Source organism: Elephas maximus, chromosome 1 (genome assembly GCF_024166365.1).
Source record: "Elephas maximus indicus isolate mEleMax1 chromosome 1, mEleMax1 primary haplotype, whole genome shotgun sequence".
Lineage (NCBI taxonomy): Eukaryota > Metazoa > Chordata > Mammalia > Proboscidea > Elephantidae > Elephas > Elephas maximus.
In genome coordinates, this window is record NC_064819.1 from 101,209,144 (window position 1) to 101,234,352 (window position 25,209).

At 47.6% G+C, this 25,209-nt stretch overlaps 1 long non-coding RNA gene across 1 annotated transcript; it reads left to right on the forward strand.

Annotated features, from left to right (window-relative positions):
• Positions 1 to 199: 199 nt before the first annotated feature.
• On the forward strand, positions 200 to 23,824 carry LOC126079837 (uncharacterized). Its single transcript, XR_007518255.1, has 3 exons — positions 200 to 318; positions 23,581 to 23,605; positions 23,725 to 23,824. It is a non-coding gene; the product is annotated as an uncharacterized LOC126079837 (long non-coding RNA).
• The last annotated feature ends 1,385 nt before the right edge of the window (positions 23,825 to 25,209 follow it).

Here is a 25,209-nt window from a genome sequence, read left to right on the forward strand (position 1 = left end):
GTCAGAAGGCCTTGGGCTGACTGAACTCCGTCGTTGCACAAGACAGGTCATTTTCCTCCCCAGCTTCCACGCCTGTACCAGAGCTGTTTTCTTTTCCCTTAACTCTGTTGGTATTGAAGTCTGGGCGGTATGACAGGCCTGGCAGACAGCCCAGAGGCCAGCGCCCCAGGCAGACACTCTCTTTGCCTTATTATTCAGCTTCTGCGGTCTCTCTGCGATTGGGTGGCATTTGTGAGCACAAAAGAGAAGACTCTGGGGCATTCAGGAGGCCCTTTTGCAAAAGGGCGCTACAGGCTCCTGGCTGGAGATCCCCCTGAGGTCGGTTTGAGTCTATTTTCAGCCGTCAAGGCATTTCTGTTTGCATCCTGACCCTGGCCTCCTGGGCCCTGTGGGAGGTAGCTACTAGATGCCTGGGGAGAGGGGCTGGCCTGAAGATTTCTCCTAGGGCTTCCTTGCAGGTAGGATCTGCTTGCTGTTGGCTGCTCAGTCTCTCTGCCGAGCTGGGGTTGTGGTCTCCCCAAGGTCCACAAATGACGTGAGGGGGAGCATCCACAGGAGTCAGTCCCTTGCACAGGCCCGGCATCCACCCCTCTGCCTGCCAGGCCTTTCTCTCCCCTTTGCAGCCCCATAGCGGAGGGAACAGAAGCAGCTACACTGCCCGCCTACAGCCCACCGTGTAGCTGGGAGTCAGCAACAAAGGGCCAACTCCCTTAATTGGTATACCTTGTGTGATTCGGGGCTTCTTTGTCACCCACATCACCATCCCTGGTACCAAGATCAAAGCTCCTGACAGCTGCACACCAAGCTTTCCTCTCTGCAGGGAACAGCCAACTGGAGCAAGTGAGGATGAAAGACCGAGCTTGAGATTGGGATGGAAAGGGTTTTTCTTAAGACAGCAGTCTCCAGTCCCCTTGCTGTCCCCTGTCGACCCCACATCAGGTCCCTCCCTCCTCCCCTGCCCACCAACACGTGTGCGTGTGCACGCACACAGACACACAGACACACAGGAATGCGGCCCTGAAGTGGTGGCCGTCTGTTGTTGATTTTAATCTGTTCACCCAGGAGTCCCAGTTTGGCTCAACAGATAGCAGGATTTGCTTATTAATTTGTTTATTGATTTACTGGCTGTACTTGGGCCTTTTCCTGGGAAGGACTCCAGATGAGCAGGCCTTGCAGCATTCAACCTTCAGTCAGACTCAAGTCTGGGCTTAGAACGTCGCAATACCTGAAGCTGGTGGGCCTGGGTCAATGCAATGCCCCGGAGGACTGCCCGGTGGTGTGTTGAGGCACTAAGGGATTGAGGCCAGGTGGGGAGGAAATCACCGGCTGCAGCAGCTCCAAGGTGCAAACAGGCCGCACACCACACTCCGTGGTCACGCACCCCTGGAGTTGTGCAATGGGGCACTCCTGTGAGAGGTTATTACAGACCCATGGCCAGGTCAGGGAAAGGAAAGTCTCCATCCTGGGAGAGGCCCTCTGCTGGTGTTTAAGAAGCCTCCTTCCCAAAGGCAGAGGATGGAGGAGAAAACCGGTCCAAGGTCTCTGGTGCCCCAAGGCGCTCAGATTCATGTCTTAGGACGGGTTTTCTGAACGTGCCAGGACTGAGTAAGGCAAGGGGTGTTTCTAGCAATGGCTTTCTCAGCTCTTGCATAATAATACTACATTTTTTAAAATCTCTGAGGACGTCTGTGGCTTTGTCGCCTTTTGGAGGCATATGTTGACTACAGATTGTGGCAGCAGGATGGTGGGGGAGGGGAAGGGAGAGAAAGGAGGAGGAAGCGCATCTGAACAGCATTCTGTCACGGATGTAGAAAGAGCCCTGCCAGAGGACATGCAAGAGTGAGAGAGGCACCACAAAGGGCGACTGAGTGTGGGCTCCAGCCACACAGATCGGGGAGGTTCCAGCTCCAACATTTAAGAGCTAGGCACCCTCAGACAAGTCACTTACCCTCTCTGTGTCTCGTCTCATCTGTCAAATGAGGGTAGAGCGTTGGCTTCATGGGGTTGATTGATGTGTTAAGTGCTCAGTTGCTAACTGAAAGGTTTGAACCCACCAGCAGCTCTAGAGGAGAAAAGACCTGGTGATCTGCTCCTGTAAAGGTAACAGTCAGGAAAACATTATGGGGCAGTTGTACTCTGTCATATAGGGTCGCTATGAGTCTGTATCGACTGGATGGCGCTCAACAACAACTAATCTGTAGATGGTTATTACCTTCCTAGCATATACACAAGATTAGAGGCATGATATTTCCTGATGGAAATGCATGCCTGAAGTGAGAGGAGGACCTGTCTGAGTAAATCCAAAGTCCAGATTTGCCTTCCTTGTTGACTGCTCTGGATACCTCTGGGCCTCCTGGAGCCCCTTCCCCTCCCTCTCCCTTCAGAAACAAGTTCAAAACCTCACATGTTGCTGTAAACCAGCACAGCACTGGTACCTGCTCAGAGAATGCTGGTGTTACACTGTGTTCCCGGGTTGGCCTTACGGGCACCGGTCAGGTTGGGCAGAAGGAAAGGGCTGTAGCCCACAACCCTGGGAGAGGCAGTATCGGGTCCCAGGGAAGATATAGATTGAGGGTCTGACTGTCTAGGCTCCTATTCCAGCCCTGGACTCACTTGCTGTGCAGCTATGAGCAAGTGGCTTAGCCTCTCTGTGCTCTGGTTTCTGTATCTACAAAGGGAGGTTAATGAGCCATTGAAAGCCCCATGGAGCCCAGTTCTACTCTGACACACACGGGGTTGCCAGGAGTCGGAATCAACTCCACAGCAACTTCTTTTTTTTTTTTAAGGGAGATTATTTTTAGTTTGTTTTGTTTGTTAGGCACCATTGAGTTGGTTCCGACTCATAGCGACCCTATCCACAACAGAACGAAATACTGCCGGGTCCTGCGCCATCCTTACAATCTTTGTTATGCTTGAGCTCATTGTTGCAGCCACTGTCAATCCACCTCGTCAAGGGTCTTCCTCTTTTCCGTTGACCCTGTACTCTGCCAAGCATGATGTCCTTCTCCAGGGACTGATCCCTCCTGACAACATGTCCAAAGTATGTAAGACGCAGTCTCGCCATCCTTGCTTCTAAGGAGCATTCTGGTTGTACTTCTTCTAAGACAGATTTGTTCGTTCTTTTGGCAGTCTATGGTATAGTCAATATTCTTCGCCAACACCACAATTCAAAGGTGTCAACTCTTCTTCGGTCTTCCTTATTCATTGCCCAGCTTTCACATGCATATGATGTGATTGAAAATACCATGGCTTGGGTCAGGCGTACCTTAGTCTTCAGGGTGACATCTTTGCTCTTCAACACTTTAAAGAGGTCCTTTGCAGCAGATTTACCCAATGCAATGCGTCTTTTGATTTCTTGACTGCTGCTTCCATGGCTGTTGATTGTGGATCCAAGTAAAATGAAATCCTTGACAACTTCAATCTTTTCTCTGTTTATCATGATGTTGCTCATTGGTCCAGTTGTGAGGATTTTTGTTCTCTTTATGTTGAGGCGTAATCCATACTGAAGGCTGTGCTCTTTGATCTTCATTAGTAAGTGCTTCAAGTCCTCTTCACTTTCAGCAAGCAAGGTTGTGTCACCTGCATAACACAGGTTGTTAATGAGTCTTCCTCCAATCTTGATGCCCCGTTCTTCTTCATATAGTCCAGCTTCTCAGATTATTTGCTCAGCATAGAGATTGAATAGATATGGTGAAAGAATACAACCCTGGCGCACACCTTTCCTGACTTTAAACCATGCAGTATTTGCCCTGTTGCGTTTGAACAACTGCCTCTTGACCTATGTTCAGGTTCCTCACGAGCACAATTAAGTGTCCTGGAGTTCCCATTTTTCTCAATGTTATCCATAATTTGTTATGATCCACACAATTGAATGCCTTTGCATAGTCAATAAGACACAGGTAAACATCTTTCCGCTATTCTCTGCTTTCAGCCAGGATCCATTTGACATCAGCAATCATATCCCTGGTTCCACGTCCTCTTCTGAAACCAGCCTGAATTTCTGGAAGTTCCCTGTCGATATACTGCTACAGCTGTTTTTGAATGACCTTCAGCAAAGTTTTGCTTGCATGTGATATTAATGATATTGTTCTATAATTTCCACATTCAGTTGGATCACCTTTCTTGGGAATAGGCATAAATATGGATCTCTTCCAGTCAGTTGGCCAGGAAGCTGTCTTCTATATTTCTTGGCATAGACGAGTGAGTACCTCCAGCACTGCATCCATTTGTTTAAGCATCTCAATTGCTATTCCATCAATTCCTGGAGCCTTGTTTTACGCCAATGCCTTCAGAGCAGCTTGGACTTCTTCCTTCAGTACCGTCGGTTCCTAATCATATGCCACCTCTTGAAATGGTTGAATATCGACTAATTCTTTTTGGTATAATGACTCTGTGTATTCCTTCCATCTTCCTTTGATGCTTCCTGAGTCATTTAATATTTTCCCCATAGAATCCTTCACTATTGCAACTCGAGGCTTGAATTTTTTCTTCAGTTCTTTCAGCTTGATAAATGCCGAGCCTGTTCTTCCCTTTTGGTTTTCCATCTCCAGCTCTTTGCACATGTCATTATAATACTTTGTCTTCTCGAGATGCCCTTTGAAATCTTCTATTCAGTTCTTTTACTTCATCAATTCTTCCTTTTGCTTTAGCTCAATGCTCAAGAGCAAGTTTCAGAGTCTCTTCTGACATCCACCTTAGTCTTTTCTTTCTTTCCTGTCTTTTCAGTGACCTCTTGCTTTCTTCATGGATGATGTCCTTGATGTCATTCCACAACTCATCTGGTCTTCTGTCACTAGTGTTCAGTGCATCAAATCTATTCTTGAGACAGTCTCTAAATTCAGGTGGGATATACTCAAGGTCATATTTTGGCTCTTGTGGACTTGCTCTGATTTTCTTCAGTTTCAGCTTGAACATGCATATGAGCAATTGATGGTCCGTTCCACGGTCGGCCCCTGGCCTTGTTCTGACTGATGATATTGAGCTTTTCCATCATCTTTTTCCACAGATGTAGTCAATTTGATTTCTGTGTGTTCTGTCTGGCAAGGTCCATGTGTATAAAAAAAAAAAAGTACAGTCGCTGTTTATGTTGGTGACAGAAGGTATTTGCAATGAAGAAGTCGTTGGTCTTGCAAAATTCTATCATTCGATCTCTGGCATTGTTTCTATCACCAAGGCATATTTTCCAACTACGTATCCTTCTTCCTTGTTTCCAGCTTTCGCATTCCAATCGCCAGTAATTATCAATGCATCCTGATTGCATGTTCGATCAATTTCAGGTTGCAGCAGCTGATAGAAATCTTCTATTTCTTCATCTTTGGCCCTAGTGGTTGGTGCGTAAATTTGAATAATAGTAGTATTAACTGGTCTTCCTTGTAGGCGTATGGATATTATCCTATCACTGACAGCTTTGTACTTCAGGATAGATGTTGAAACATTCTTTTCGATGATGAATGCAAGGGAGATTATAATAGTATATAATTGCTGTAGGTTAAACAAGTTAATACATGTTACACACTTAAAACACTTAGCACTTGGTACCCAGGTTCCACATCTTACTCCACATAGGATTTGAAACACTTGTAACACGTTTTCCATTATTCTTACCCACACCCCAGTGCATACTACACTCAAGCCATGCCAGTCTATCCCTGCCATTCAGTTCTTGCCTCTTTGCCTTTGCGTTTGCAGTTCCTCAGCCAGGAATACCCTTCCTCCCAACCTTGGCCTATCAAAGTTCTTCTCATCATTCAGAGACTGGCTTCACTCCCTCTGGAAAACCTTTCTTAGTCCATCAGGACAGAATTTTTCTCTCTCTCTCCAGAGCTCCCCAAGCTCTCAGCATATGTCTTACGTATAGCACACAGCTCCTAACTCCCACCGTCTTAAGAACACCTCCCCATTCTTTGGGATTTGATTTTGATGTATGCCATCACTCTCTTCAGGAAGCCTTCCCACATCCCTTTCCCCCCTCCCCCTCTTTCTACAAGTTGAGTTGTGGTCCTTCCTCTGTGCTTCTTCCCACCATATTCTGTGTATAACCATTATCTCCACACTAGGTTGGTCTGTTCTCTTGTGTGCCTACCCCTGCTGACTGAGAGCTGCTAGTGATGGGGTCAATATCAGTTAAAATTGAGATAGGTTCCAGGTAATAGTAAAATCCCAAATATTGACTTAGATAATATAGAAGTTTTATTTCTTTTTCTCTTGAAAGTCTGGAGTCCAGGCTGATATAGTGGCTCCTCTCCCCACAGTCCTCTGGGACCTAGTCTCCTACTATTTTGCTGCTGTATCATGAGTGGCCACCATTCCCAAGATCTCCTCATATTCTATTATGGCTGCTGCAATTCCAGCCATTACTTTCACTATCCAGACAGCTGGGGTAAGTATGAGTGCAAACTATCTCTTAAGGGAAGTCCCAGAAGCGATCATTGGACACTTTCCTTTTTACTTCCTTGGTCGAAAGGTAGTCACATGGCCATGTCTAGCTGCAAGGGAGGCTGAGAATTGTAGTCATTATTCTGTGTGGCCACGAGCCCAGCCAAAAGCCCCATGACTATGGGAGAAGAGGAGAATAGAAATGGGGACAACCAGCAGTTTCTGCTATAGGGCCCTTGCCTCGTTCATCCCTGTGTTGTGTTCCCTGCCACTCCCAGTGCATTGTCTGGCACACAGAAAGTGCTCAATGTTTACGGAAGAAAAAACTTGTACTGATGGTCACAGTGTGTGCGTTTACCTTTAATTGGTCTCTGTGTTCCTCCCTCCCCAATTCACTCACTCAACAAATATTTGTTGATACCTACTATGTGCTGGGGAAACCCTGGTGGCATAGTGGTTAAGGGTTATGGCTGCTAACCAAAAGGTCAGCAGTTTGAATCCACCAGGCACTCCTTGGGAACTCTATGGGGCAGTTCTACTCTGTCCTATAGGGTCGCTATGAGTCGGTATTGACTCAACAGCAATGGGTTTTTTTTTTTAACTACGTGCTGGGTGTTGTTCTAGGTGCAGCGATAAGGCAGTGAATGAAACAGACAAAAGCCCACACCTTCCAGAATCTTTCAGTGGCTTCTATAGTGATAGGAAGCGCTACTCTAAGTGCTTTCTGAGGAGTAACTCATTCCAGCTACTTACCAACCAATATATATATATATTTTTTTAAAAGGTTGTTATCAAGTAGATCCTGATTCATAGAGACTCCATGTGTGTCAGAATAGAGCTGTGTTCTGTAGGGTTTTCAATGGCTGATTTGTCAGAAGTAGGTCACCAATCCTTTCTTTTGAGGTACTTCTGGGTGGACTGGATCCTCTAACCTTTGGGTTGGCAGCCAAGCACATTAACTGTTTGTACCACCTTAAGAATCCCCAACCAATATTAGTCATCTCTGTTTTACAGATGAGGAAACTAAGGCACAGGAAAGTTAAATAACTTGCCAAGATTGTAAGACACAGGGCTGGGATTTAAACCCAGGGGGCTAGCCTGAGAGTCTGCCCTCTTATCAGTGTTTTTTATACTGTGGTACTATTTTTTTTTTTTTAGTCTTGCTGTACATACTGTGCTGTGTCCTGCTTTTCCACTTAACTGTGTCACAGACATTTTTCCCTAATTTTTGTAATCACCATTTGTGGTGGCCACATGGGGGGAAGGTGGGACAGAGCAGCTCTGGTTTACTGTGTATTGGAGAAAGGGTGGCTGTGGTCCCTGTGTGGCGGTCAGGAAGGGTTCGTGTGCATTTGATTGAGAAGGGCCTGCCAGGGCTAATGGACTGGGGCCCTGCTGGCCTGGGAGACATTTTCCTCCTGCCATCTTTGATTCTCCAACTGAGGTGTGTCTTTCAGCCCCTTCCCATCCTCTCATAAAGGGGTGGTGGCCAAAATAGGGTCTCCCATTTTGCAGACAGGCACATCAAGGCCCAGAAATTTAGTTAAGTGATTTCTGCCTCCAGGCCACAGGATGCACAGTGATCAGGGATGGAGCTTGGGTCTTGGGGACTCCTGATCCAGGCCAGGCCCATCTGACTCATCACCAGCCCCACAGGCACAGATTCTAAGATTCTAGGGGTCTTAAAACACCAGGTTAAATCTGTGGATGGCCTCACAATCACCAAGTGCTGTGGCCAGGCTGATTCCTGGCAAGCTTTGTGTGAAGTGCTTTGGGGAAGCAGAAGAAATTAAGATACAATGCTTGTTTCATGGTGGCTGGGGAGGTTTACAATCAGGTTGGGCATATGAAAAAAACAAAAAAAATCAAACCCGCTGCCATCGAGCCGATTCCGACTCAGTGACTCTATAGCACAGAGTAGAACAGCCCCGTAGGGTTTCCAAGGCTGTAAATCTTTTTGGAAGCAGACTGCCACGTCTTTCTCCCCCAGGGTAGGTAGTGGATTTGAACCACTGACCTTTTGGTTACCAGGTGAGCCCTTAGCCACTGCGCCTCCAGGGCACTTGGAAATAGGAAACATTTCTAACATTCAGGTATTATGGTATGTGGTAATACCTGCGAGAGCCGGTGTGCATTGGAGCTGTAAAGAAAACTTCATGGAAGAGGAGGATTTGAGCTGAACCTGAAGAAGTCATAGGAATTAAATCCACGTATGAGGGATATAGGGGTACCAGCTTGACTAAAGGCACTGAGGTTGTGCTGAAGGTAGCAGATTCCAGATACAAAGTGAAGCCGGTGTAACCGGGGAGGCCTTATTGAAGAGGAAGCAGTGACATTGGAGAGGAAATGAGGGGTCAGACTGTGCAGGGGTTTGAAAAACCAGCAGGGGCGTTTGGACTTCATTCTGTAATACAGGGAAAACACATATTCAGCACTAGTGCCTCATATTTCCCCTCCTTCATCCATGGCAGACATCACTAAACAATCATCGTACTCTCCCTGCTGAATCACATGCGGCCTCAGAGTCCTTTTCAACACAGAGCTCCAGGTAGCCCCTGCCTGTGGATTGCAATTGGCACGGGAGGGGAAACATAGTTGTTGTGGGATATTGGGAGCCACTACAGACTCTTGAGCAGGAGAATGAGTGTGAGAAAGGGTATCGTATTTATGAAGCATGGGTGAGCTGCTTGCCTTGATCCCAGTCAGCCTTGAGTTACAGCCACAGTGAGAGAGGGTCCCTCTGAAGACCACAGAGCAGTGGGGCCTCAGCCTTTGCCCTTGTAAACCCAGGCCTGCTTCCCTGGTGAGAGCACTCAGCTTTTCTCATCACAGAAACTGGGCACAGAGAGACGCAGTCACACCACTCAGGTGAGATTGAATTCTGAATGAGGACCCCGTTTACTGCCCCTCCCACCTCCACCACTGTTGAGGGAGAGAGGAGGCCAGGGCTGGGTGGGTGTTGGAACCCAGATTCTAATTTAGTGAGTTTAAATTCACCTTTAAAATGCATAGAGGTCCAAACAAAACTCATCTGTCATGGTTTTCAGTGTGAGAGGGCTCCATCCATCCACCACAGATATGTGTGCGTGTGTATATATATATATATATATTTTTTACCCCCCAGAAGTATCGATTCTCAGAGACTGTAAACAGACCATAAGAATGCTTTCAGGCTTCCCACCCTCTGATTTCAACCATGTAGATATGACTCTGAGATGACATTGCTCGTTTGGTTCTGCTGATGTGTGTGTGGGTGTCTCAGGATGGTGAGAGGCACAGGGACTGGAAGGATGGGGATAAAAAGGGAGTCATTCTGCCTTTCCTGAGCTGCTGGGACATCCTGTAGACACCATGTGGTGTTGTTCATCCATTGGGGTCTGAAGGATGACAGATGGGGAGGGGGGCTAGGACGCTCCTGGAGTGGGCAGCTAAAGGTCCCCTCTTTGCAGGCCCCTGACTCCTCATCCTGCCTCCCGGCTGTAACTTTATCCCTGGCCAGGGAGGCTTGTTGATAACTAAGGTCCCTGGTGAGCGCTGAGTCCGTGAGCGGCTGAGAGATATGTTTATTTTCTTTTAATGTTGTTCAGGGTTCAATTTACCCAGTGGCACACTAGTAAATAAATAAGAAAACCAAACCTTTGACAGGGGGAAATATGGAGTTTTCCTCCTATATTCCTGAGTAATATCTCAAAATTTTTGTGACTCACGAGGGCCTGCAGTGTTTGGCTAAAGAAAAAAAGGAAAAGAAAACCACTGCATTTTATATGTATTTGTCAACAGTTTTACAGCAAGTGGAGAATATTCCATATAATGTGGCCCTGTGTGCCAGCCACTCTGACACCAGGCTCCCCGAGGTCCGTGGCTGTGTCCGAACCCAGGGAAGTGTAACCTGTATAATTGTATCTCTGTAAAGGGGGCTGTTTTCCACTGCTCAGAGCCCATTACCCACCAAATCTCCTGACACTCATCTCCCAAGCCTCCAAGATTGGGACGTCGGAGTGGGGAGTTATCACACAAAAATCATTCAAATGCTCCAGCTCCAAACATGAAACACGGCAGCAGTTAAGGAGAGAAAAAAAGGCAAATGAAGGAGAAGTTGTTACAGGTGAATGAGGCGGAAGGAGGCGAGGCTAGCGAGGTGAGAATGACCACTATGGGTTCTGTTATTTATTTACCTGCAAGACTATTAAAACCCTATTGTGTGCCAGGCATTGAGCCCTGGTGGCCCAACGGTTAAGTACTTGGCTGCTAACCAAAAGGTTGGCGGTTCAAATCCACCCAGCATCTCCACAGGAGGAAGACCCGGCAATCTGTTCCCATAAAGACAATAGCCTAGAAAACCCTATGGGGCAGTTCTACTCTGTCACATGGAGTAGCTGTGAGTCGGGATCGACTCCACAGCACCTGACAACAACAATGCAGTAAAGATAGCAACAGTAATACTAAAGTGGCCATTTACTAAGCTAGGTGCTAGGCCCCGTGCTAAGCATGTAAAATGTCAGAGTTGAGTAGCTACGTTCCTCGCCCTCAGGCAGTTTACAATTTGGTGGGAGAGGGGCTACCTGGATGAGCTGCCCCCTAAAAACCAAGGAAATTTCTAGTCTTGAGGGTCAGTCAGGAATGCCAAATTGGGGAATTTTTATAATTTTGAAATTCAGGTTCTGGTTGATGTTGGAAGCCTCAATTCTTTGTCTTTGAGAGGCCGAGGGCCATGGTTACCGGAAACTCTGGTAACGAAGGTGTTCATGGGAGAACTCACCAAACTTAGCACAGATGGGATGGGCAAAGGACAGGGCTGGAGAAATAAGGTGGGAGAGAAAGGGAATTGCAGGACAGAGGCAGGGAGCAGGGGACAGGGAGAAAGACATCTCCCATTGGAATGTGAAAGGAATAGGGCCCTTGGCACGCAGATGAGTTGGGGATTCTAGGGCCCCAGCCCGGGGTCCAGTTTTGGGAAGAGCTGGGTGCTTCTGTGGAAACCCTGGTGGTGTAGTGGTTAAATACTACGGCTGCTAACCAAAGGGTCGGCAGTTCAAATCCACCAGGCACTCTTTGGAAGCTCTATGGGGGCAGTTCTACTCTGTCCCATAGGGTCGCTATGAGTCGGAGTCGACTCGATGGCATTGGGTTTGGTTTTTCGGTTTTTGGGTGCTTCTGTAACTGAGGCCTTCTGCATCCTGGAAGGAATCAGTGAAGGCAGCTGAGAATGAAATTCCTCCTCTAGATGCAGGACAGACCGTCTGAAGATGTGCCTCCCAGGGATAGGAGAGAGAGAAAGAGGGAGTAGGTGGAATCCATGACCTTTCCAAGTAGCAGGGCATAGAAGGGGATGGTAGGGAAATGGTTGTCCCCAGGTGGCTCCCCTTTCTTAGGCCTGGGTAGGAGGAGGGGAGAGAAAGCTTGAAGGGAGCTTCTGGAAGCTCTCCCAGGTGCTGAGCTGGATTCCTGGAGGTTTCAGGGTAGAACTTTGCTCCATAGGATTTTCAATGACTTTGCTTTGCAGTAGATCTCCAGACCTTTCTTCTGAGGTACCTCAGTAGCTGAGCACCTAACTGTTTGCACCACCTAGGGACTCCTTTCTGGTCTATAGGAGAAGTTGAAAGCCCAGTGGTTTTCAAAGTGTGGCCCTTGGATCGACAGCATCAATATCACCTAGGAACTTACTAAAAGTTAAAATTCTTGGACTCCACCCTAGACTTACTGAATCGGACACCGTGGGGAAGGATGTGCACAGCAGAGATCTGTGTTTTTTACAAATCCTCCAGGGCATTCTGATACCATAATTTGGAGGATCACTGCTCTAACCAATAGCTTTCTCTGGCCCCAATCCCAGGCCCCTAGTCCTTTCCTCCACACACACCCTGTCCACACCTCTATCATGGTGCTTGTTGTGTGCCATCGAGTCGATTCGAACTCATAGCAACCCTATATGACAGAGTAGAATTGCCCCATAGGGTTTTCTAGGCTGTAATCTTTACAAGAGCAGATCACCAGGTCTTTTCTTCCACAGAGCAGCTAGTGGTTTTGAACCACTGACTTTTCAGTTGACAACCAAGCACTTAAACGTTGCGTGCCATCAGGGCTCCTTACCATGGCACTTACCACCCTGAATTTGAAAGCCTCTGTGTGTTCACTTTCTCCTCAAAGCTGAGCTCCATGAGAGGAGGGCAATGTCTCACTTATCTCTGACCTGCCAGTGGCTGGCATAGACTTTAACACATAATAAATAGGTGTATAGTAAGTCTTGTGTGTGGCTGGGTAGATGGACGGATGATGGATAGATGGATGGAATGATGGATGGATGGATGGGTGATGGTTGATGGATGGACTCATAGATGGATGCTAGAGAGGCAGCTAAATGAACATTTAAAAAACATGAATGAGATCGGGTCACTTCATTTCTTAAAACCCTCCAAGTGTTCATAGCTCATTTAGAATGAAATCCAGCTCCTTGCCATGGCTTTCCAGGCCCTTGGGTCTGACCCTGTGGCCACGCCTCTCTGATTTGTTCCACTGTCCCCTCACTCACTGCTCTCTGCCTTTCAAACATGCCAAACTCATTCCTGCCTCAAGGCCTTTGCACTGATCATGCTCTCTATCTGGGGTGTTCTTTCCCCAGATTGCTACATGCTGGGCTTTTTCTCATTTCTCAGGGTTTGACTCAAAAAACAGTGCCTCAGAGAGGCCCTAAAACATCTAAAGCATCACCTGCCTTGCCAGTCATCTCCTAGTTCATTACCTTGTTGATTTGTTTGTTTTCCCCTTCATGGCACTAGTACAGTTTCTAAGGGTGTCTTGGGAGAGATCTCCCTCCCCATTTCCATATGCCCATTCTAATATCCCTCCAAATAAAGAAAAACAACCCTTCATATAGACAATTGATGTTTTCTCAATTTTTAAAAACTTTCTAATATTTATTTAGATTTTAAATAAAATCATTGTGCATATTTAGCAAACTCAGCTTTAAAACGATGTCCCTTCTAACCATCTTGTCCCTAAGTCCCTATGGATGGGACTTCTGGAACAGCCTTGGGCTAAACCCCTTTGAGTCCACCATGATGACCCAAGTTGCACCTGGAAATGGTGGGAGTTGTAGACATGGGGCAATTTGGGCCCTGCAATCTAGGGTGCTTTATTGAGCAAGAAGAAAAATGGGCTACCCTGCAGAGAAAATAGAGATTATGGACCAAGACTTAACACATTCAGAGAAATGATGAAAGTTGGGTGCTTTAGGACTAGGGTGCAAGATGTGTTAATGGTTAATCAGAGAAGCGTTCCTGTAAATGGGCATTTGTGTTGCATTTGGGAGATTTTAAAGGAATGAAGGCAACTAAAATAATCATAATAATAGTTATCATGTATAGTGCTGGACTCCATGACAGGCAGCATGCTAAAAAAGGTTTGTACGTATTTATTTAATTCTTATAAGAACCCAAAGAGGTGATGTTATTATCACTTCCATTTTTGTTGTTGTTCGGTGCTGTCGAGTTGAATCCAAGTCATAGCTACCCTATGTACAACAGAATGAAACGCTGCCAAGTCTTGTGCCATCTTCACAGTGGTTGTTATGCTTGGGCCCATTGTTGCAGCCACTGTGTCAGTCCATTTCCTTAGAGGTCTGCCTCTGTTTCGCTGACCCTCCACTTCACCAAGCATGATGCCCTTCTCCAGGGACTGGTCGCCCCCGATAACATGTCCACAGTACTTGAGATGAAGTGTCACCATCCTTGCTTCTAAGGAGTATTCTGGCTGCTCATCTTCCAAGACAGATTTGTTCATTCTTCTGGGAGTTCATGGTGTATTCATTATTCTTCACCAACACCATAATTCAAAGACATCAATTCTTTTTCAGTCTTCCTTATTCATTGTCCAGCTTTCGCATGCATATGAGGCAACTGAAAACACCGTGGCTTGGGTCAGGCACACCTTAGTCTTCAAGGTGACATCTTTGCTTTTTAACACTTTGAAGAGGTCTTTTGCAGCAGATTTGCCCAATGCAACATGCCATTTGATTTCCTGACCACTGCTCCCATGGATGTTGATTGTGGATCCAAGTAAAATGAATTCCTTGACAACCTTAATCTTTTCTTCACTTATCACAATGTTGCGTATTGGTCCAGTTGTGAGGAATTTTGTTTTCTTTATGCTGAGGTGCAATTCATACTGCTTGAGCTCATTGTTGGAGCTACTCTGTCAGTCCATTTCCTTGAAGGTCTTCCTCTTTTTCGATGACCCTCTACTTTACCAAGCATGATGTCCTTCTCCAGGGTCTGGTCCCTCCTGATAACAGGTCCAATGTACGTGAGACAGAGTCTCGTTATCCTTGCTTCTAAGGAGCATCCTGGCTGTACTTCTTCCAAGACAGATTTATTCATAGTCTTGAATCTTCATCAGTAAGTGCTTCAAGTCCTCCTCACGTTTTGCAAACAAGATTGTGTCATCTGCATATCACAGGTTGTTAATGAGTCTTCCTCCAATCCTGATGCCCCATTCTTCTTCATATAGTCTAACTTCTTGGATTATTTGCTCAGCATACAGGCTGAATAAGTATGGTGAAAGAATACAATCCTGACGCACACCTTTCCTGACTTTAAAACATGCAGTAGGTGTTTGAACGACTCCTGGTCTCTATACAGGTTCCTCATAAGCACAACTAAGTGTTCTGGAATTCCCATTCTTCAAAATGTTATCCGTAATTTGTCATGATTTACACAGTCGAATGCCTTTGCATAGTCAATAAAACACAGGTAAACATCTTTCTGGGAAAACTGAGGCACAGAGAGATGAAGTAACCTCCTCATGGTTCCTAGCTAGTAAGAGGTTGGAGCAGGAGTCAAACCCTGAAAATCTACTTTTTTTAAATTGAGATATAATTCACATACCATAATATTCACCCTTTTAAAGTGTACAATCAGTGATACTTAGCATACTCAGAAAGCTGTGCAACCAACACCGCTATCTAATTCCAGAACATTTCCTTCACCCCAAAAAGAAAGTCTGTGCCCATTTGCAGTTACTCTGCATTTCCTCTCCCCCCAGCCCCTGGCAGCCACTAATCTGCTTTCTGCCTCTATGGTTTTGTCTATTCTGGAAGTTTCACATAAACAGAATCGTACAATATGTGGCCTTTTTTTACTTAGCATAATGTTTTCAAAGTTCATTCATGTTGTAGCGTGAATCATTTTTTTGTGGCTAAGTAATATTCCACTGTATGGATAAATCACATTTTGATGATCCGTTCATCTGTTGATGGTCACTTGTTTTTCCCTTTTGGCTATTATGAATAATGCTATGATGGACATCCGTGTACAAATTTTTATGTGGAACTGTGTTTTCAATTCTCCTGTGTATATACCTAGGAGTAGAATGGCTGGGTCATATGGTAAAGGGCCATGTTTGCACAATGGTGAAGCATTCAGCTACTAACTTAAAGGTTGGTAAGTTGAACCCACCCAGCAGAGTGGCTCTGTGGAAGACAGACCTGGTGAATCTGCTTCTGTAAATATTACAGCCAAGAAGACCCTATGGGGCAGTTCTACTCTGTCACATGCGGTCACTATGACTCAAAATGGACTCAAGGGCACCCAGTAACACGGTAACTCTATGTGCAACTTTTTGAGGAACCGTTGAACTGTTTTCCAAAGTGGCTGCACCATTTTCCATTCCCACCAGCAGTGTTTGAGGGTTCCAATTTCTCTGCATCCTCTCTAATATGTGCTTTTGTCTGTCATAGTTATTCTAGTCAGTGTGAAGTGGTGTCTCGTTGTGATTTTGATTTGCAGTTCCCTGATTGCTAATTATGTTGCACCTCTTTGGGGAATCTGGGTTGAGTCTTAACCATCACACCTATTATCTCTCCAATAATGACATCAGCAGCACTCTAAGGCTGCAGGTCTTTGAAGTTTCCTAAGCCTGTTCCCACACTCTGACTGATTCTGAGTGCCCGAGATGGCCAGGGCAGGCCTTTCATCCCCACTTTCTAGGTGAGGTGGTGAAGTTAATGTGGTTGAGCCAACCACCTGAGGCTCCACAAACAGGAAGAGGCAAAAAACCAAAAACCTGTTGATGTAGAGTTTGACTCATGGTGACCCCATGTGTTACAGAGCAGAAATACTTCATCAGGCTTTCTTGGCTGTGACCTCTATGGAAGTAGGAGGTAGATTGCCAGGCCTTTCTTCCACAGCATCGCTGGGTGGGTTCAAACTGCCAAACTCTATGTTAGTAAACCCAAAGACCAAACCCAGTGCCGTTGAGTTGATTCAGACTCATAGAGTCCCCGTAGGACAGAGTAGAACTGCCCCTTAGAGTTTCCAAGAAGCGCCTGGGGGATCCAAACTGCCGACCTTTTGTTAGCAGTCGTAGCTCTTAACCACTACGCCACGAGGTTACTAGTCAGTACAAATTGTTTGTGCCACTCAAGGACCTATGAAAGAGGCAAAAACAGGGTTCAAATATCTGCCAACAAGCCTGGCTACCTGCCTGCTGGAGAACCCTCTGGGTCCCTGTCTTCCAATGGCAGTCACCAAGCCCCCATCCTGGGCAAGCAGAGGGCATTCGGAAAATGATACTAAAAAGCCAGCAGGCAGGCAGCCTTCCTCCACCTCTCCCCAGCCCACTCTCTCGCAGCTGTAAGATATATATAGCGCCAACGGAGAAATGAATCCTGTTTGTCTGCAGCCCCTTCTGCAGATCCATCACTGAGCAGCGCTCAGTGCAGATTTTGCAAACAGCTTGAGATTACTGAATTAATTAGAATAAAATTAATCAAAACACCCACCACAAAGGAACCTGAGCGTGTGGAGGGTGACTTGGGCGAGGGTGCAGGCGTAGCCGAGAGATGGTATTATCGGCTGCACTGGCTTTTTGCCCGGAGCCCACTGGGGCAGGCCAGCAGGGTGGGGTGGAATCTGCTCCTGCCAGCTCCCGCATGGGGGTCCCAGCCCCTGATTCTGCAAACTGGGTCCTGCCAGGAAAGGACACTGCCACTTCCTTCCAGGCTGCGCATTTTGTGGGAACCAAAGTTTGTGTCCTGATAGGGTGCTAGGCTGAGCCTTCAAGAGGTGATGAATGGGAGGGAGGTGAAAAGTGGGTCCAGGGAGAGGGAGTCCTTGAAAGGTATTGGGGGGTGGCAGGGATAATGCAACAGATTCAGTTCAGAACACCTGGGGTCTCCGAGCATCATCAGCCCAGTGTCCCTGGATGGATGTTTTGGACTTTATTCACCTGTTTCAGTCCTAAATTGTATAAAATCATCTAAAGGTTAAGGGCACAGACCCTAGGCCAGACTGCCTGGATAAAACCTTGGCTCTACCACTCATTAGTTGGACGACCTTAAGCACTTACTAGCTGTGTAGTAGTCTCTTAGTTTTCTCATTTGTCATATGGGGATAATAATAGTACCAGCCTTTTGGGGCTTTGGTGAAGATAAATGAGTTCATAATATAACAGTCTTCAAATTGCACCTGGTGGCGCAGGGGTTAAAGCACTTGACTGCTATCTGAAAGGATCGACAGTTCTAACCTACCAGGCACTTCGAGGGAGAAAGGTGTGGCAGTCTGCTTTCTTGAAGATTTCCAGCCTTGGAAACCCTATAGGGCAGTTCTACTCTGTCCTATACGGTTGCTATGAGTCAGAATCGACTAGACGGCAGTGGGTTTGTTTTAGTTTTATTCAGTGCTATATAAGCGTAAGCTGTTACTATTATATTGAACCAGCCATGAAGCCCTTCACCTTGGCTTCACATTTCCTTTTTCTTCCTGCTGCCACTATCTCAGGCAGGTCTTCATCACCTCATTCGTTCATTTATTTCATTCATTTATTGAGCTCCACCAAACCCCGAGAATGCAAAGATAAGACCCAGCCCCTGCCCTCAGGGGCGCCGAGTCTAAGTCTAGACATATTCATCAAAGGGTGTGGATGAACCATGCACAAACTGTCCTGGGAGTTAAGGAAGGCTTCACAGAGGAGACGTCGCTTGAGCCGCAGTTCTCCAGGTACACCAGCCTGGGAAAGGCATTCCAGGCAGGGGCAACAGCTTTGCCACCAAAGTCAGTGTCCTAAAGCAGAACTTCGATCAAGTGATGTCCTGGTTCAAGAACCTGACATCAAAAAAAAAAAAGAACCTGACATCAGCCCCATTAACCCACCATAGTCAATATCATAGTTGACGCTACAGTTGATGTTAAACCCCTCTGCTGCTCAGGTTTCAGGTGTTTCCCCAAATCTTCACCTACTTCCCTATCCCATTCTCTCCAACTCCCAGCCCAACCTTTCAGCTGGGACTGTTTGAACCTGTCTCCTCTTCTGTAAGATGATAGAGTTATTGTCAGACTTAAATGTTCATGTCAATGCTGCAGGTGCTTAATAAATGAGCCCTCTCCCCCCTGACACGCCCTAAACTGCTTGGTACCACTCTCTTTTTTAAAGTGTGTGTGGGAGGCAGCACTGTGGCCAGTTCAGAGCCCTGAGCACTGGCCCTGGGGCCAGCAGAGCAAGTCTGAGTCCTGGCTTTGCTTGAACTGGTCATACTCCCATCCCTTCCCCAAGCTGAGGCTTCCTTTTATTTCCTCTTCTGCCAAAAGAAATGATTGCAGTGTTCGTCAACAGGGCAGTGTGGGCATGTCAAGGGGAACAACTCTTTGTTGTGCAAGACTGTCCCACGGAGGGGGCAGTTTAGCATCCCAGTAGCCCCCCCAGGGGGATCCCTGGTGGCACAGTCGTTAAGCACTTGGGTGCTAACTGGATGGTCAGCAGTTTGAACTCACCAGCAGCTCTGCAGGAGAAAGATGCGGCAGGCTGCTTCCGTAAAGATTAAAACCAAACCCTTTGCCACTGAGATGATTCCAACTGCTGGTGACCCTATAGGACTGAGTAGAACTGCTCCACAGGGTTTCCAAGGAGGAGCTGGTGGATTCAATCAGCCAACCTTTTGGTTAGCCGCCAAGCTCTTAACCACTGAGCCACCAGGGCTCCTTGGAAACTCTATGGGGCAGTTCTATTCTGTCCTATAGGGTTGCTATGAATCAGAATGGGCTCCTTAACAAAGGGTAACTGGTAGCACTCCCAGGCATCGATGCAGGTAGAACCCACATCTCCTCTCTCATTTCCAATCCCACTCGCCCTGTCCGGGAGCAAAGATTCCCTAATATGAAGCATTTCCATGGTGTTTTCCAGCTCTGACTTTCTACCAATCTCTGACTTCTCAGTTATATGTCTAATGTCTCAAGGGTGGGGGACTCTGCCTTGCGCACCCCCCACAGGGCCTAGAGGGGCTTTGGGTACATGATAAGGCAGTAATCAGGGTGTCAGTGATAAGACTCCTGGGAGCATATACAGCCCAGGCTCTGGACCTGCACTGAAAAAACCAAACCTGTTTTGGGTAAAACTGCCCCATAGGGTTTCCAAGGCTGTGACCTTTACAGAAGCAGACTGCCACATCTTGCTCCCTTGGAGCACCCGGTGGGTTTGAATTACTGACCTTTTGGTTAGCAGCTAAGCTGCTTAACCACTGCACCACCAGGAATCCTTGGACTGAGATGTTCAAATCCAGAATGAGAAGGTTCAAATCCGGGTCTGCTACTTATAGGCTGTGTAATGCTGTGAAAGCTGCTTAACCTCTCTGAGCTCCAACACTTGTTTCTTCTGTAAAACGAACGGTGGTAAGAATTCCCATCTCATCCTGTTATTGTGAGGGCTAAATAAGATAATAAACATAAAGCACCTAGCACAGAGCCTAGCATGTAATTAAATATTCAGTGAAAGGTTCGTTGGGTCTTTCCAGGCAAAATTGAATCTCTCTCAACTTTCTCATTCAGTAAGGGTAATAATGTCACGCTCCCAGGGCTGTTGTGAGGCCAAAGTCAGCAATGCACATAAGTGCATATAGTTGGCGCTTAGCATGGTGAGTGACTGACAAGAGTGTAAATGGTTCACCATCTTTGGAGATCAATTTGGCAATATCATTCGAAATTACAAATGCATGTATCCTTTGTCCCAGTAATTCTGTCTCTAGTTATTTTTCCTGTAGATATATCTTCAAGTGAGCAAAATAACATACGTAGAAGGTTAGTATTTGCAAAAGATTTGAAATAATTCAAGATGTCCATTGACAGTGGACTGGTGAAATCAGTTATGAGACACATATACATAGAACACTATGCAACTATTTAAAGGAAGGAGGAAGTGCTTTATGAACTGACATGGAAAGAGCTCCAACATATAGTTCTGGAGAAAAAAGAACAGTATGTCTGGAATGCCTACATCTGTGTGCTTATCTACCCAGAGAATAGTCCTGGAATGATTATAGTAAATGAGCTACAGTGGCTGGTGTCCAGCTGTTGTCTTCAGGGAGGAAAACTGGGGAGCAGGGAGGGAGGAAGGCTTTTGTGAATTTGGAAACATGCACATACAAGCTGTCCGTAAGTATAAAACCTGGTGTAAAACGTCAGGAACTGTAATAGAGACCAAATCTGAAGGGAGGTCTCTGTGCTGGGCGATGCCTGTGAGGTTTGGCTCCCCTGAGTCTTGGCATATGGTCCATTGCTCCTACCATCAGCAAACACTGCTGGAGGCTGGGAGACGCAGAGCCCCCTTGGGAGAGGCAGTGGTTTGGTCCATCCCCAGCACCTTGGGTACCACTTTCTCTCAAGGGTCCCCACACGTTTACTCTTACACTGGAGGCTGTTGTACCAAAAGTCTAATTGCTCTGCCTGGGACTGTACCACTCAAGGGCTCTGTGGGCATCCATGTTATTGGAAAAGGAGCTTCTGCGTGGCCTCAGCAGCTGCCAAGGATGGAATTTCACAGATGGGCCTACCTCTGAGCCCTTTCTCCCTGCCTGGAGCACAGGAGCTGCCGCTGTAGCTCTGAAGGGATGAGATATCCCACCCTGAGGCAGGACTCAGCCTCTGGGGCGGGGGCGGGGGGAGGTGGGCGGGCAGATATAGACCCTTTGGAGTCATATACTCTTGGGTTCAAATCCCCTCTGGGCCACTTACCTGCCATGTGATCTTGGGCACAGCACTTAACCTCTGTGGGCCCCAGATGCCACATCTGTAATGTGGGACAATCACACCCACTTCACAGGGTTGTGACTAGTGAAGGTGATGTTTGTAAAGTGCATTCACACAAAGCAATTATGGAGGCAAGTTCTGAGTGCAGGCAGTTTATTTGGAGGGTGATCTCAGGAAGCCCTAGGGGAAGGAGACAGGGAAGGGAGGAAAGCCAATAAAAGGTGTGTTAAAGCGTCCTGGTGGCACAGCTGTTGAGCACTTCGCTGCTAATCCAAAGGTTAGCAATTTGAACCCACCCAGCAGTTCTTCAGGAGAAAAACCTGGTGATACCCTCCCGTAAAGATTACAGCCTAGAAAACTCTATGGAGTGGTTCTACTCTGTCACATGTGGTTGCGATGAGTTAAATGGACTCGACAGCACACACAACAAGTCAGAATCGACTAGACAGCACACAACAATAAGGGGGTCTTAGAGACTTTTTTTTTTTTAGAAACTAGCTAAAACTGAAGAACAGAGAGGGGAAGCAATTTGCTCAAAGTCACACAGCCAGCTAGTGACAGACCAGGAACTGACTTTGGACCTCTCGTTTTTCTTGACACACCTTTGCCTATCTTTGGCCTTCTCTCCTTCTGGGTTACCAGTCCTAGGTGGGGGTATGTGGGAGGCAGCATCTGCAGGGTGCTTGGTGCTGCAGTGCGGAAGCCAGGGGGCCATAAATCGGCCGTGTCCCAATCAGATTATGATCTTTAAGACACATGCTGCGAATTTCAAAAGCAGCAAAGGAATCAGGACCCAGAGGAGGCACGTGTTGCCTGTCCCTGCTTTGTAACCCCGGGCTGGCATCAAAGAGGAACAGAAGAGCTGGGCTCACTAGGGTGTGAAATTTCCTTTTTGTCTCCTGGGGTGGGGAGGGAGAGATGAGAAATTGCGACGCACCTCGTGTGTAATTAAAGGCTCTGAAATTTCTGGAGGATTATGTTGCTCAAAGAGACACAAGGGGCTCTGGGTGGTCTAGCTGGGCTCCAGCTGACGTGCCTCTGGATAGACTGAGGGAGGCAGGGAGGTGTCAGTGTGTGTGTGTGAGTTCGGGCTGAGGGCAAAACACAACTGACAAGATGTAAATTAACTCTTGCAGCCTGTAGTTCTCAGAAAAGCCAGAGCAGGGGCTGGCTGTCCTTGCCTGGAGAAATCCTCTGGGAGACATCACCCTGGGACCATGAGGAGTGTCCTTGCCAAACGCTAGTGGGCGGCTGCAGATATGTCTGGCAGGACTAGGGTGACCAACATGTCCCAGTTTGCCCAGGATTGTTCCAGTTTTACCACTGAAAGTCCTGTGTCCTGGGAACCTTCTTAGTCCTGGGCAAATGAAGATGGCTGGTCACCTTAGGCATGACCCTCCACCCCCACCCTCACCAGGCCTGAACCCAGAGAAGCCAGCTGTATCAGAAGACTGGGCTGGACAAGGGCACAGGCCATGGGCAAGTCCAGGCCACCCAGCCATGTTTCCATATCTGTCTCTGACTCTTGTCTTTGGTTCCCTGTGCCTTTACCTGGGAGTCCGGGGGTGGTCCAAATGGTTAACTGAAAGATTGATGGTTCGAGTCCACCCAGAGGCACCTCAGAAGAAAAGTCTGGCAATCTTCTTCCAAAACATCAGCCATTGAAAATCCTATAAAGCACAGCTCTACTCTGACACACATGGGGTAGTCATGAATTGGAATTAACTCAACAGAAACTGGTTGGTTGGTTGGCCTTTATCTGATTGCTCCCTTGAATCAGCTCACACCCCTGCCAGGGGCCCTTCTTGCTCTAGGAGGAGGTCCATGATTCCCTCCTGGAGGGCAGAGCTGTGTATCTGAGAAGGAACCTGATTGTGGAGAGGGTGCAAGGCAGGGGCCAAAGCCCGGCAGTGATGGCTGTGCACTCTGGGAAAGCCCCCCTCCACCTCTCCTCCTGGGCTTCGGTTTCAAAGAAAGAGGCAGGACTGGAAGACTTCTTTTTCTTTCTTCTCTCTCTCTCTTTTTTTTTTTTTCCTTAAAGATTTATGTTTACATTATGAATTCAATGCAATTGTTTGTTGAAAAAAAATTTTAACAGTACAGAAAGGGAAAGAGGGAGAGGTTAAAGTCCCCTTCTCCTTCACCTCATCCTGCAGGACAACCACTGTTAACAGTCTCTTTTTTATCTTTCCAGACATTTTCTATGCATATGCAAGCGTGTGAGTATATATAGCCTTTATTTAAAATGTAACACAAATGAGATTGTACCCTGCATGCTATTCTGCAACTTGCTTTTTCTGTTTAACCATATATCCTGGACATCTTTCCATGTCCACAGGCACATAAATCTCCCTCACCCCGGTCCGCTGCAGAATGTTCTGCTGTAAGGATGCACCACGGCTGATTTCTCAGGCCTCTCATAGCTCCCAAGCTCACTGCCCAGGCAAGAGAAAAACAACTGGGAGTGGGAGTGGGTGGCGGAATGGGACTGGTGAACATCAGCAGATTGTCAGTCCAAGAAATCTTGGTGCCTGCCGTTTCTCTTCATTAAAGGATGTAAAATGCTTTGGAGCTGTGCCAAAGGAGAACAGGAGCTCCGGGGTCTGGGGAATTAGGTATTCCGGGCGTGGGAAGAGAGCCCTTCATGAAGACACACGGAGCAGCCCCTCTGGCCCACAGACGCTAGGCTTTCGGTTAATGCAATACGACAGGCTGCAGTGCCCGATAAGTTTTTCCATTTCTTTGTCTTTCCTGAGAGAGGCCAATGATTATCACCTTCTTTTTTTTTTTTAGGTTACCAGGAGCAGAGCGCAGAGGGACAGCACAGCTCGTGCGCTTCCAGCTGGCTCCCATCAAGAAGTTAGAAGGGAGCCTGCAAATACATTTCTTGTTATCATCTCTCCACCCCAGAATGCCTTTCCTTGGCGGGGCTGGGGGCGGGGAGGCGGGCAGCAGGCCCCTCAAGGGGATCTGGGCAGGAATATTAATGTCCCGACTTCCCGGCGCAGGGGGAGGAGCCGCGGCGGCCCAGCCAGGTCCTAGGAGGGACTAGAAGATGGCTGTCGAGCAGCCCGTGGGAAGGACGGATCCTCGGGCCAGCAGCTAGGGCCGCTCAAGTCCTAATGAAAACATCTCCTCGCTCCTGGCAGGGCACCCGACACGCCGCCCGGGCCTCTCGGCCACTTGGGAGAAGATGGGCCCAGGGCGCGGACAACCAAGGAGCCGGGCTGTGCGCACACAGAGACATCGCTTTTCTCCCAGCCCGTGCATCCATCTAGAGGGTCTAGATAGATAATACAATCTCTCTGCCCACACCCCATTTGCTGGAGACAGCCTGGGCTTCTGAATTTTTTATGGCCTCACTTAGCTTGGAGGAAATCCAGAGGTCAAAGCCTGCGCAGACGCTCCAATCACCTTGCCCGTCCGGGCACGCGACCTTTCCGAAACGGGCTCACCCACGGGGCCCTAAATTAAGGCGATTACACTGCAGTTCGCCGCGCGATGTTACTTTGATACACTACCTGCTGCAGCCAGGCCCGGGAGGCGTGCATTATTTACAAGGGAGGCTGCCAGCGCTGCGCACTAGAGCCGCCAGCGCTCTGCGGGGTCCCTCCTGTCCCTGCAGCCCCGCCCAGCCCGCGGCAGGGTGCGGAGTCTGGAAGGGGGACCAGAGCAACTTCTCTCTCTCCCAGTGACCCTTTCCTGACCGAAACAGAGGCCTAGAGAGGAACGAGTGGCCGAATGTGGCAGCTGGCGCTGAGGGCGGGGGTGGGGGTGGGGTGGTATTGGGGAGAAGTGCTACTTCCGGCTCTCAGACTCTCAA